We start from the raw sequence: 11,977 nt of genomic DNA on the forward strand, positions 1-11,977 counted from the left end.
GGCCATTTCCATGACTTTTTTGGCTTAGTCGTACCGCCAGCTCATTAAAATTTTGAGTAGCACCTGGATCCAGATGATCATCATAATGAAAGATCACAAAACCACCAATTTTTCTCTTCACTGGTTTAATTTGTGGTCCTTGAGAATTTTGTAAGTTTTCCTCATCTTCTTCATACTCTACTACCTGAAGACATCTCTTCCTGTAAGACTCCCAGGATTCTTCGCCATAAGAGTCTTGTGTATAAAGATCTTCACTTCTCTTAGAATACCAAATTTGTTTTCTTTTACGTTTTCCTGATTGGTGGCTAGGTGTTTGTGAAGCGGTTTCTGCTGTAACACCGACATTCTCCTCTATTCTGCTACTGGTAGTAGTTGCAAGGGGGACACTTTTTCCAGTTGAGACTGGAATCTTTCTACTTTTCATGTGACCTTTATCCCCAGGAATGTTGAGAGTTCCGATTATCTTGCGCCAATTGTGTAGCACGTTCATTTGTTGCTGAAATATCCAAAAAATAGTAATCTGCAGGAATATTATCCTTGTCTTCAAGTTGTTTGCCATCATGCTGCCTGACAAAATTATGAAGTACACAATACGTTTTTAAATGCTTTCACAAAACTCAGGATTTGTGTCGAGGTCGATGTAATATCCTCCACTTATTTGAGAGAATATCAAAAGCACACTCTACCATTCTGCGAGCTGTACATAGTCTACAATTAAGGATTCGCTCCAGATGTGTCAAATTTCTTTTGCATACGGCCTTAACACGTATTCTGACGATGTAAATGCCTTATCAGCAGGAAAAACTTATGGCATTGCTGTTCCATTTGTCTCGTCTGGTAGCTGAGTTCTTTCTGGAATATTTAAGTTATTATTTGACAGTCGTCTCCAAAAAGCAGTATTTTTAAATATTTTGGAGTCACTGCAACTGCCATTAGCTACTATGTCGACCATGGAGAAACAATAATTACTGTCCATAATCGCCATTAGTATCATTGAACAAAATTGTTTATAATTAGAATACTGGCGTTTGATTTCTTTAGATGTATGTGTTTTCCGTCAATGGCTCCCAAACAATTTGGAAAATGCGTTCCTTCATAAAATCCTTGTGCTACATTTAGCCAATTTGCCAATTTAGTCTTTTCTGGCATATAAATAGGTTGGAGGTATTTCCATAACTTATCACATGTGTCACTACTTCTCTGACAGTCGTAGCACCAAGTAAATATTCGAAGTGTAATGACTGGAAGCTGTTTCCTGTTGACAAACATCTGTGAAAAAATGAAAATATCGTATGAATAATTTGCAAATGTGTTCAGTTGAAGACAATATGTTTTCTTTTTCAGTGAACAAAGTGCAAAGCAGGTGGCAAAACCTGCGTACCTCTTTTAAAAAAGAATATAACATGCAAAGAAATGGTAAGTCAGGCCAATCAGCAAAAAAAAAAACGGAAGAAGTATGAGTATGAGTACAGCAGCAGCAGCAGCAGTACCTATCACACTTCATCAGCAAGACTCAACAGCAGCAGAAGAAGAAGCAACCACCTTATCTCCTCAGTCACCAGATGCCACAACAGTGCCTCCAGACTCCATAACAGCAGTTACATCAATTCCTCTAGTAGCAGCTTCATCTACAATATCATCACAAGGAGGGAAGAGTAGGTATACGACAGTAGACGTGCTACCACTCCAAGTGAACAATTTTTTAGTAAAAGGCAACAAGAGGCAGAAATCCAAAAGATAAGCCCTGAAAAACGTTTGAAAACCAATCACCATAGTGTTCAGTGTGTTAGCAATAAGAGCATGGATCTTAAAATATGTTACCTTAACGTCCAAGGACTGAAAGATAAAGAACTTATCATAAATGAGTTTGGACTTGATAACCAGTTTGATATTTTTTGTCTGAGTGAACACTGGGCTAATGAGAATGAACTTGCAGTTGCCAAATCTGACAATTTTAGTATAGTAAATAGCTACTGTAGGAAAAAGCACATTAGAGGTGGTGTGGCAATTTATTCCAACCAGTCACTCAATTGTACAATAACCAAACTAGACCTAAATTCCTTGTGTGATGAACAGCACTTTGAAGTTACGGGTATAATCATTAATAGTCATAAGCTAATAGTAGTATCCATGTACAGATCACCAAAGGGAAGCATTAACATATTTTTAGAAAAAATGGACATGTTATTGAGTGAATTAAGTAATATTAAATGGCTACATTATGATATTGCAATAGGAGGTGATGTGAATGCTGATTTTGATGTTACTAAATGTAAGGGTAGTGTTGCAGATCTGGAAAACTTGCTAAGACAATACAATTTACATCATGTTAATAACAGGCCCACAAGAAACAAAGCATGTTTAGATAACATCTTTGTAAACTTCAAGACCACTGAAAACACATGCGAAGTTGTAGTGTTCCCATTCTCTGACCATGACTCCGTATCTCTAAATTATGCAAGTAAAATTCCCCTCAATAGGAGCAATGCAAACAGACCTGTCCCAACAGTTGTGATTACCAGACCCATAACTGAGGATAAAATTAACACATTTCGTAATTCCCTTGCTGACAGAGACTGGTTTGGCCATTGTAGTGTTGATGGACGTTACACATCAAGTAATGATCTGCCAGCCAAAATAATATTTGATAGATTTTTTAATGCATTCTTGACCCTATTTAACCATAGTATTCCCATAAAGAAAATCAAAATAATGGACAGCAGCCACAAATCCAGATCTCAAAACAGACAAAATATATGGTACACTAAACAGCTGACAGATCTAAAGAAACAAGTTTTGTTACTGTACAACATATACAATAGTATGAAGTCTGACTGTGCCAAATCAGCCTATTTGGAATTCAGGAATGAATACAAAAAAGCCATCCTGCAAGCCAAAAAAACCTACAATGCCAACAGCATACATAATTCCACCAATAAATGCAAAACTGCTTGGAAAGTAATTAACAGTGCTGCCAGAGATACTAAAAAAGACAACATTAATATCCCACCACAAACACTCAATGAGTTTTTTATTAATTCAGTGAAAGAAATAGGAGACGCAATTATCAAACCAGACATTAGTCCATCAGAGTTACTCTCCCAAAATTGGGGTAGACAGTCACTAAATACAAGCATGGTAACCTTCTCCGAAGTATCGCCTAGATATGTACAAGGGGTCATAAAACAACTGAAATCATCTGATAGCTTAGATATATATGGCATATCATCCAACCTGCTAAAAAAAAGTGTGTGACTGCATTCTCTACCCCTTAACCCATTGCATAAACAAGTGCTTACTTGAGGGATATTTTCCTGATGAGTTAAAACTGTCTAGGATCGTCCCAGTATACAAAAAGGGAGATAAAGACTCTCCATCTAGCTACAGGCCTATTTCAATAGTACCCACATTCTCCAAGGTAATAGAATGCATCATGTACCAACAATTATCATCTCATTTTGAGAATCTAGGAATAATTAATGCTACACAATACGGGTTTAGGAAGAATCTGTCGACCATTGATGCAATCAACACGGTAGTCAGTTACATCCTCAAAGTTTTTGAGAACAGAGGCTTTGCTCAGGTCTCATTCTGTGACCTAAGCAAGGTCTTCGACTGTGTGGAGCACATGCCACTACTAGAGAAACTAGAATTCTACGGCATCAAAGAAAACAGTCTCAGACTATTAAAAGCTTATCTCAACAACCGTAAACAGGTAGTTTGTGTTGGTAAGGAAATGTCAAACATAGAAAATGTTAAAGTAGGTGTGCCTCAGGGATCTGTACTGGGGCCCTTCCTGTTTCTGATAATGATCAATGACCTCTCCTCGTTTATTAGATCCACCACTGTATTGTATGCAGATGATACGACTTTTCTCCATAGCAGTAACAGTCTTAATGATCTTAAAACCTGTGCTGAAAATACACTCACTCATGCAGCATATTGGTTCAGAGCAAATAGTTTCCTGCTAAATGAAAATAAAACTCAGCAGATAATCTTCACTCTAAGAGACAAGCCACTATCTGATGACCCTAGTTCTGTTAAATTCCTGGGAGTTTATTTAGACGAAAAGGTATCCTGGGGCCAACATGTAAACTATATTAGTAGTAAACTATCTAGAGTAATTTATTTATTAAGACAACTCAGAAATTTTGTACCTGAAACATACATCAGATCATCTTATTTTGCGTTTTTCCAGAGTATAATATCCTATGGCATTATCTTGTGGGGTAACTGTAGTCATATACATGACATCCTATTATTGCAGAAGAAAGCCATTAGGATAATTACAAATTCTTCACATAAGGCTCACTGCAAACCCTTATTTACTAAACAAAAAATTATGACTGTAATAAGCCTCTATATACACAAAGTCTTAATCTTTACGAAGAAGAACCTGCAAGATGTGAAACGTAGAGAAAATGTACATTGTTACAACACAAGAAGCATCAAACACATATACACGCCTTACCACAGACTATCAAAATCAATAAATAGCTATGAAGTCACAGGGCACAAGCTATTTAATAAGCTGCCACATGCCATACAGGATCTTCCTGAACATACATTCAAAGAAAGACTGCATGAATGGTTTATTGCCCACCCGTTCTATGATATCAATGAATTCTTCAACTGTAAAATGCAGTAATCCAACAGATGACCCACTGTACATTTATTGTAATATAAGCTAAAATATTTCAGTAGTCAATACCTTATCACACTGTATTATAAATTGTAACTTCATTTGACGTTGTCAATTGCTGTAGTGGCCTAAAGACAATAAAATCTTTATTATTATTATTATTATTATTATTATAGCTGTTGTTCTATCTACCGACGCTTAAGCAGGGTTCACACAGGCAACAAAAGTATCGCCACTGCTAATGGCGAACTGCAGTTGCTTTGTAGTTGCACAGGCAACAAAAGCATCGCCACTGCTAATGGCGAACTGCAGTTGCTTTGTAGTTGCATGTGTGAACTCCTAGTTTTCGGTGGCGCCATTTAAGAAGCGCAACTTTTGTCACGTCACAAAAAGTTGAACTTGGTTCTACTTTGTTGCGCCATTTTGCCTTCTCCACAATCGAATAACGTCATTCGATTACTACCTCGCGGCTGGATTCAAACCTTTCTAGTGCGTATTCGTTCGCAGATAGTGCTCTTGTTTGTGGGTTTGCTATTAATATGTCGAAAAAGTGGTCAACAGCGACAATTATGAGATTCTTGGAGGTGTATCAAAAACGAGAATGCCTTTGGAACCAAAAAAGCGAATCATACAAAGACAGAAATTTACTTTCACTTTTGAGAACAGCAAAAGGGGCTATGTTTTATCACTTACCTTCAAATGATGCTTAAGGGCATCGTAAATAGCATCCAGCACTTCGCACAAGAATACTGAAATAGTATTTTTCGGGACACGGTAGGTGTGCTGGAGAGATGATACGGAATTACCAATTACCAAATATCGGAGAGTTACTTGAAGTTTCACACGAGCAGGGATTGCGTCTCTCGTGTGTATCCAATGTTTGAATAGAGCTTGATACGCAGCTCAACAAGTACTCGAAATTCGTCTTCCATATCCGAAAATGGTTTACGAATGAATTTTCATCTTCGAATGTTAATTCTTTTATGAGCGTATTTGTTGCTCCCATATTATTTCTGCGCGATATCCACTTACGGATCCATTTGCGTTTCTGTTTCTTTGTTGTTAACTCTTCGCTCAGTTCTAATGCTACAATTTGCGCTACAACATTAAACGCAGGCCTGAATCGTTTCAGCTGAGACAGGTGACTCCATTTTGCAAACTGCGCAATTACGAAGAATTTGTTGCGACCTGTGTGAACGGTAGCTCACAGCGCCATTCCAGAATGACTTTACTTACGGCAATACTTTCGTTGCGTGTGTGAACCTGGCTTTAGCGAACGGCAAACCAGCAGCAACAGGGAAGAATCTGATACCTCAGATACAATTTGCATTCCGGCATCCGAAACTTAGGAAATACCATGGAATACAGATGCAGATATATGTACAGAAACCAATATGAATACAGATACTGGCAGTGCAAGCCCTGCAAGCAATGGAAGTACTTCTGAACAGCCTCAATCAAAGAAAAAAAAGGGAAAGACTTTTATGAGGAACGCATTCTCAAAATTTTAGAAACGAAGGCCGTCCCTTAGAAGACTCAATCACAGCCAGAAATTAAATGTTAATATGAAATTCCTGCAAGCAATAGCACAAGAAGAAGAAACAGCTCAACAACAACAACAATAACAACAAGAACCTGAAATGAAAACTGAATTACACATAATAGACAGTGAAGAATGCAATGATGGCATGACTCTGTCATAACATGCAGCAACTTCTAATACATAAAATTCAAATAAATGTTCAAATAAATAACTAAATAAAATCACATTTTCTAAATTACAGTGAATGTTTTACTTTTTTAAATGAATTTATCTGAAAGTAACTAAAAGCCTTTCAGTACTTGAAATACTATCACGAACAACATTCTGATTCGTAATGTGGGATGAAATAATATCAAGCAATGTATCAAAACTGTTGACAGACATTCTAGTATACTCCTAAAATTTTGAAGGGTGTGATCTCAATTCTTTATATGACCTGTTAAATTGTCCCTTTACTCGTCTTGCACTAATAACTTGATGCACCCAATATTTTGGCCGCTTTTTCTTCTATCTACGTTTTAAAAGAAGAGCACAAACACCCACAACCATTTCGAAGTCCATGTTTATATCAGCTGTTGACCGATGATATATCAGCCATGCACGCACACAGCTATTGGCCGATTCACGTCAGCTCGAAGCTCAAGTATCGGCCAAGCAAAATCGGCCGATCGAAAAATCGTCCATGCGCACCTAGCCTCAAAGTACTAGAAGGAAAACTGTGATACCACCTGTTATTTAAAGCTGTAGCTTTTGATTTTAGTTGAAGATTTCTCTCCTGAGGGCTTTGAAACTTTTTCATTTCATGAGCAATGTAGCCCCAATTTACGATATCAATCTACTCTGTACATACGTACATACATTAATACTTGTTCCATAGATCATGAATATGAAATTTCGTAATGACGTGGAACGTGTCACTTTAACATAAGTTTTCCATACACAAAATATTTTTTTTTATTTTGTTTACAATTGCATCTTCACACCTAAAAATTCATCTATTGAGTAGGAGTTGTCATTCAGAAATTCTTTTAATTTGGTTTTAAATGTTGGTTGGCTATATGTCACACTTCTAATGCTTTTTGGTAAATGACCAAAGAGTGTTGTGGCAATATAATTCACCATTTTCTGTGCCAATGTGGGATTTAATCCATAATAGTTAAGATCATCCTTTCTTCTAATGTTGTAGCTATGCACTTTGCTGTTATTTTTGAACTGGGATAGGTAATTAATAACAAATTTCATAAGTGAATATATACACTCCTGGAAATGGAAAAAAGAACACATTGACACCGGTGTGTCAGACCCACCATACTTGCTCCGCACACTGCGAGAGGGCTGTGCAAGCAATGATCACACGCACGGCACAGCGGACACACCAGGAACCACGATGTTGGCCGTCGAATGGCGCTAGCTGCGCAGCATTTGTGCACCGCCGCCGTCAGTGTCAGCCAGTTTGCCGTGGCATACGGAGCTCCATCGCAGTCTTTAACACTGGTAGCATGTCGCGACAGCGTGGACATGAACCGTATGTGCAGTTGACGGACTTTGAGCGAGGGCGTATAGTGGGCATGCGGGAGGCCGGGTGGACGTAACGCCGAATTGCTCAACACGTGGGGCGTGAGGTCTCCACAGTACATCGATGTTGTCGCCAGTGGTCGGCGGAAGGTGCACGTGCCCGTCGACCTGGGACCGGACCGCAGCGACGCACGGATGCACGCCAAGACCGTAGGATCCTACGCAGTGCCGTAGGGGACCGCACCGCCACTTCCCAGCAAATTAGGGACACTGTTGCTCCTGGAGTATCGGCGAGGACCATTCGCAACCATCTCCATGAAGCTGGGCTACGGTCCCGCACACCGTTAGGCCGTCTTCCGCTCACGCCCCAACATCGTGCAGCCCGCCTCCAGTGGTGTCGCGACAGGCGTGAATGGAGGGACGAATGGAGACGTGTCGTCTTCAGCGATGAGAGTCGCTTCTGTCTTGGTGCCAATGATGGTCGTATGCGTGTTTGGCGCCGTGCAGGTGAGCGCCACAATCAGGACTGCATACGACCGAGGCACACAGGGCCAACACCCGGCATCATGGTGTGGGGAGCGATCTCCTACACTGGCCGTACACCACTGGTGATCATCGAGGGGACACTGAATAGTGCACGGTACATCCAAACCGTCATCGAACCCATCGTTCTACCATTCCTAGACCGGCAAGGTAACTTGCTGTTCCAACAGGACAATGCACGTCCGCATGTATCCCGTGCCACCCAACGTGCTCTAGAAGGTGTAAGTCAACTACCCTGGCCAGCAAGATCTCCGGATCTGTCCCCCATTGAGCATGTTTGGGACTGGATGAAGCGTCGTCTCACGCGGTCTGCACGTCCAGCACGAACGCTGGTCCAACTGAGGCGCCAGGTGGAAATGGCATGGCAAGCCATTCCACAGGACTACATCCAGCATCTCTACGATCGTCTCCATGGGAGAATAGCAGCCTGCATTGCTGCGAAAGGTGGATATACACTGTACTAGTGCCGACATTGTGCATGCTCTGTTGCCTGTGTCTATGTGCCTGTGGTTCTGTCAGTGTGATAATGTGATGTATCTGACCCCAGGAATGTGTCAATAAAGTTTCCCCTTCCTGGGACAATGAATTCACGGTGTTCTTATTTCAATTTCCAGGAGTGTATATTGCGAAGGTACTGTGAATATCCCGAGTTTCTTAAATAAATGTCTGCAAGGTGATCTTGGGTGGGCTCCAGGTATTATCCTGATTACTCGCTTTTGGCTTTTGTCCAATGAATACTTTTTGTCTTAATGATGAACTGCCCCAAAGTATGATACTACATGAAAGAAGTGAATGAAACTAGGCATAGTAGGCTAACTTACTGATATGTTTATCACCAAAATTTGCAATAACCCTAATGGCATAAGAAGCTGAACCTAACCGCTTCAGCAGATCATCAGTGTGTTCAATTTCTCATCAATGCACACACCCAGAAAGTTTGAATATTCTACCTTGGCAACAGACTTCTGTTCATAGTCTATATTTATCAATGGTGTTATGCCATTTACTGTACAGAATTGTATAAACTATGTTTTCTCAAAATGTAGTGAAAATCCATTTGCAGAGAACGACTTAATAATTTTCTGAAAAATTGATTCTTGATTGTTGGGTGTGATTATTATACCTGTATCATCAGAAAAAAGAGCTAGCTTTGGATCTTCATGAATATAGTGGCAGGACATTAATATTATATTAAGAACAATAACGGACCCAAGGCTGAACCCTGTGGGATACCATTCTTGATACCTCCCCCTTCAGAGGACTCTGCTGATTTTTGCAGACTATATGTACTGTTAATTTCAGCCTTGTGCATTCTTCCAGTTAAATATGAATTAAACCATTTGTGCAATGTCCCACTCATACCACTATACTTAATCTTATCTAGAAGGATTTCATGATTCACACAATCAAAAGCCTTTGAGAGATCACAAATATCCCAATGGGTGATGTTCAGTTATTCGATGCATTTAATATTTGACCAGTGAAAGCATCTATAGCATTTTCTGTCAAAAACCTAACCTAAAACCAAACTGACATTTTATCAGTACTTCATTTTTACAAATATGTGATTTTTGGATAAAGCTGTCAGAAATGAGATTGGACAGTACTTGTTAGCATCAAACCTGTACCCTTTGTATGCAATGGTTTAACAATAGCGTATTTCAGGCTACCTGGAAAAATGCCCTGTTTCAGTGAGCTACTATATATGTGGCTGAGAATTCTTCTTATTTCTGGGGAACAAGCTTTTAGTACTCTGTTGGAAATGCCGTCAGTTCCATGTGAGTTTTTACTTTTGAGTGAATTTATTATTTTCCTAATTTCAGTAGGAGAGGTGGATTGAATTTCAATTTTATCAAATTGCATATGTACTGCTTCTTACATATACTGCCTTGCATTTTCTAATGTATAGCTGGATCCTATTTTCTCGAGAATACTTAAAAAATTATTATTAAACTATTTTCTACTTCTGACTTCTTGTTAACAAACTTTTCATTGAGTTTGATAGAAATACAGTCTTCCTGTGCTCTCAGTTGCCCTGTTTCCATTTTGGCAATACAGCATTCCAAATTATTTTAATTTTACTATCAGATGTGCTAATCTCAGACATAATGTGCATACTTCTGGACTTCTTAATAACTTTTCTTAATACTGCGCAGTAGTTTTTATAATGCTTCACTGTTTTGGGATCATTACTCCTCTACCTATATTCCATGAACGTAAACAAATTCTGCTTTTGGCTCTGTAAATAACATGTTTTACAAACAAATAACTTGGATCATTTATAAAGTATTATAAGTCAAATTGTACTATGAACAACATGACCAAAAACCAACAAAAACATTTAGATGAAAACTACTTTCTCAAATGTTTCATTTCTGGCCACAGTTTTGTTTTATTAGGTTCTAACATATTAATTTCAGACTGCGTTCTTTTTCTGGCAAATTTTTATTCTTGTTCTTTTTCAGTTTCACTTAGTTGTTTCGTTTTACCTTCTTTATGCAACGAACTTGCATTACACATAGACAGAATTAAATTTTCGTCGATTTTGAAATTGTCAACACTGGCAACAACAAGGATCGTGGCATAAATATGTCTTTAAGCAACAATACTTTTTTCATTCTGAATCTCAATAATACATTTAGCATTTATTGGAAAATCTCGTTCCACTACAGCATTTCGGTTCCATCTGAAAGTGTAAAAATGATTTTGAGGAAATCTACAATGTTATAAAATTCTTTTGTGACAGTTTAAACACATTCATCCAAAATTCATCCAAATAAGTTTTACTTTTTTTGAACAGTCTCATTTCTTTGTGAGTACGAGTATTGCTACGAATATTGGCAAATTCCTGTTTAATGTGATACTATTTTTACATCATTAACCTTTCACCAGATACGATAATTTCAAGGCACAAAGTCAACCTTTTTACCGCCATTTCTTGATTTAATGCTATTGAAGGTTCCAAACATGAAATAGCACATGTAAGTTTACATTTTAGTGGTGATCTTTCAAGTAGCTTTTGTATCATGACAACAACACAAGAACATGTGTCTTCTTTAAACCTCAAGATGTTAGTTGGATCTGTATCTTTCTTTAGGGCATCTTGTGTAGGTAAATCCAATACAGAGCACTGTGCAGTCATCAGATTCTTCTTATCCTTTGTGTTGATCTTCGTGGAGGATCTTTTGCTTACCAAAATGTCTGATATGACAACTCACTCCATTAAAGAGGAGGTAAGAGTGAACAATTCGTTGTACATAAAAGGAGCCATAGGTCTTCACTTTGGAAATCACATAAAACAATCTTCAAATGCACATGCAGATGCAGCAAAAAGAGCCAATTTTAGAACTAAGAATTTGTTTTTAACTGCTTCAGATACGATTTTAAAACTCAAAGTATAATACAGAGTTTTATTTTGTGCCAATTGACAAACGTATTTTCTTAGATGTGGGACAATTTTTAAAGCTCATCTGGCTACATTTGCATTTTCGATCCAATTAGTGCCACAGAATTCAAAGGAAAATCTGAGGTGTCAGTATATTCTGTATATTGACTTCTTCGTGAAAGCAAATTGCAAAACAAATAATATAAGGCTCCTAAAAATTGTGCAATTTCACAATTACTTGTGACATGTTAGTTTTGTATGCTCTGTGAACTAAATGCAGGCTGCACCTATCCCAACTGTAAGAGTTCCGCATTATTCAAGCCCTTCCAAACTTTAAAATTCACTTTTG

General features: G+C 38.4%; 1 long non-coding RNA gene across 1 annotated transcript; it reads right to left on the bottom strand.

The window, feature by feature from the left end:
• Positions 1-1,143: 1,143 nt before the first annotated feature.
• Positions 1,144-1,455, bottom strand: LOC124789661. The gene is made up of 2 exons (XR_007016150.1): positions 1,382-1,455; positions 1,144-1,269 (listed from the first exon to the last, which is right to left on the bottom strand). It is a non-coding gene; the product is annotated as an uncharacterized LOC124789661 (long non-coding RNA).
• Between the last annotated feature and the right edge of the window lie 10,522 nt (positions 1,456-11,977).

The sequence above is a fragment of the Schistocerca piceifrons genome, chromosome 3, assembly GCF_021461385.2.
Source record: "Schistocerca piceifrons isolate TAMUIC-IGC-003096 chromosome 3, iqSchPice1.1, whole genome shotgun sequence".
Taxonomy (NCBI): Eukaryota; Metazoa; Arthropoda; class Insecta; order Orthoptera; family Acrididae; genus Schistocerca; species Schistocerca piceifrons.